Below are 2500 nucleotides of genomic sequence, written 5' to 3'. Positions count from 1 at the left end.
CTCTCTTCCTCTCTCCCTTTTCTCATTTCCTCCACTTCCATCACTTCCCATCACTTCATCCTCCGGTTCATTTCTCATCTCTTCCATCCTGCCTACGTTTTCCCTTCTCTCTCTTTCTTTTTCTCTCTCTCTGTCTCATTCTCTATCTCAATTCCATTTCTCATTCTTTGTGTTGTCTGTTTCATCTTTGTTTGTTTTTTTCTTTTATTTGTTTCTTGTTTCCTGTCTTGTGTCATTCGTTAATTCTTTATTTTTTCTCTCTTTTTCTCTGGTGTGCTTTCTTTCTTCCTCCTTCCCTCTTTCTTCTCTTCCTTGCCTCATTAGCCCGTCATTTTTCCTCCCCCTTTTCTCTCTCTCTCTCTCTCTCTCTCTCTCTCTCTCTCTCTCTCTCTCTCTCTCTCTCTCTCTCTCTCTCTCTCATTATTTTCCTCCCTCTCTCTGTCCATCTTCTCTTCTTATTTTCCTCTTATCCCATCTTTCTTAACTATTATCTCTCTGTTTCCCTCCTCCTCCTCCTCCTCCTCCTCCTACTCCTCCTCCTCCTCCTCCTCCTCCTCCTCCTCCTCCACCTCCTCCTCCTTAACGTGAATCTTTTCCTCATTTCCTTTCAGATTTTTTCCATCTTCCATTCCTTTCCATCCCTTCCCCCCATTCTCTCTCTCTCTCTCTCTCTCTCTCTCTCTCTCTCTCTCTCTCTCTCTCTCTCTCTCTCTCTCTCTCTCTCTCTCTCTCTCTCTCCTCCCCTTCCTGGTTGCACGGGCCATTACGAACACTTAATGATACTTGAGGGAGAGGGGAAGGAAGAAGGGAGGGGAAGAGGAGGAGGGAAGAAGAAGTAAAGAAACACGTGTTTTTTTTTTCAGTTCGTTGGTTCTGTATTTTTCTGGTCTTTTTTTTATTTTCTTATTCTCTTTTATTTATTTATTTTTTGTTGCTTTTGTAGGTGTTACTTATTTATTTGTTCATTGATTCGTTTCTCTATTTATTATTGTTTTTATTTATCTAATTCCCTTTGCTTTCTGAAGTTTTGGAAATTTTGCAATTTTGTGGTTGGTATATTTTTTTCCTATTTTTTTTTCATATTGAATGTTTTTTTTTTTTCGAAGATTTATGAACTGTGGTATTTTTTTTTCTTTTAGTGTACATTTCTTTATTTTTCCTAATTTTCTTATTTTCTCATTCTCTTCGGCCAGTTTTTCATTTATTCCCTTATTTTACTTCAATTTTCGTTACATGTCTGTTTCAGCCCCACTCCTACCCAGTTATTTGTGAATGTTCATATAAATATTACTTTTTTTTTCAATTATCTACTTGCTTCCTGTACCTTTTCAATTATTTCCCTTACTTTGTGAAGTTTACATATTTCTAGAAACGGTATTGCTGCATTTTCCTCCCTATCGCGTTTATATAATTAAGATACAGTAGATATTCTTGTATTTTTCCAATGGTGGCTTATACAGTATAGGTTAAGCACAGTAGACATGTTTGTATTTTTCCTTATGGTTTAGAATTTAGATACAGTATACATTCCTCTACTTTGTTTATTTTGACTGGCGGCTGGTACAGTCTTAATACAGTGCATATTTTTGTATCTCTTCCCAATAGTGGTTTATAGAATTTACTGTAGATGTATATTTATTTTCTCCCTTTATTTATTTTTTTCCTCTCTCTGGCTTATACAATCTGAATACAATACATATTTTCGTTTCTCTTCACAGTGGTGGTTTATACAATTTAGATACAGTATATACATTTTTTCCCCTCTCACACTCTCTCTCTCTCTCTCTCTCTCTCTCTCTCTCTCTCTCTCTCTCTCTCTCTCTCTCTCTCTCTCTCTCTCTCTCTCCCTCTGTGGCGGTGCATGCAATTTATTCACGATGTGTTTGCGTAAAGAAAATATATTAGTCGTGAATCGTGTATAATTCCCTCGTCCTTCTCCGCGGCCCATAGAAGGTCACGGGCAGGGTGATGCATCTCACCCTAATGACATCCCAGCGTGGGTGACTGTGGTGCGTAACACTTCAGGGGCGTCACACACACAGAGTTGGTGGTACGGAGATGCTGAGGCTTCTTCATTTATTTAGGCGTGTGTGTGTGTGTGTGGGGAAGGGCGGTTATGGAGTTTTCTTGCTCTCCTTTTCTTTATTTATTTTGTTTGTGTGTGTGTGTGTGTGTGTGGTGATTTTTCCGTTGGTGTTGCGTGTGGGTGTTGGTTCTTGTGTTTGTTTTGTGTTGTGAAGTTTTTTTCTTCTTTTTTTCTTATTTTTCTTATTTATGAGTGTGGGTCGTTTTGTTTGTTTCGTGTTGGTCGGAAGTCTTTTTCTTACTTACTTGTAGTACATAAGGTTTTTTTTTTCATATTCGTTAAAAGAGAAAAAAAAATATAAAGAATGAAAAATTTATAAAAGAAAAAAAAGAATAAAAGATTTGTAAAAAAGAACATTTATTCGAAGATTTCTGTAAAGATGATTTTGTGAATGGAAAATTGAAGGAGAGAAAA

Source organism: Scylla paramamosain, unplaced genomic scaffold (assembly GCF_035594125.1).
Source record: "Scylla paramamosain isolate STU-SP2022 unplaced genomic scaffold, ASM3559412v1 Contig51, whole genome shotgun sequence".
Taxonomy (NCBI): domain Eukaryota; kingdom Metazoa; phylum Arthropoda; class Malacostraca; order Decapoda; family Portunidae; genus Scylla; species Scylla paramamosain.
This window is presented reverse-complemented; position numbering follows the sequence as displayed.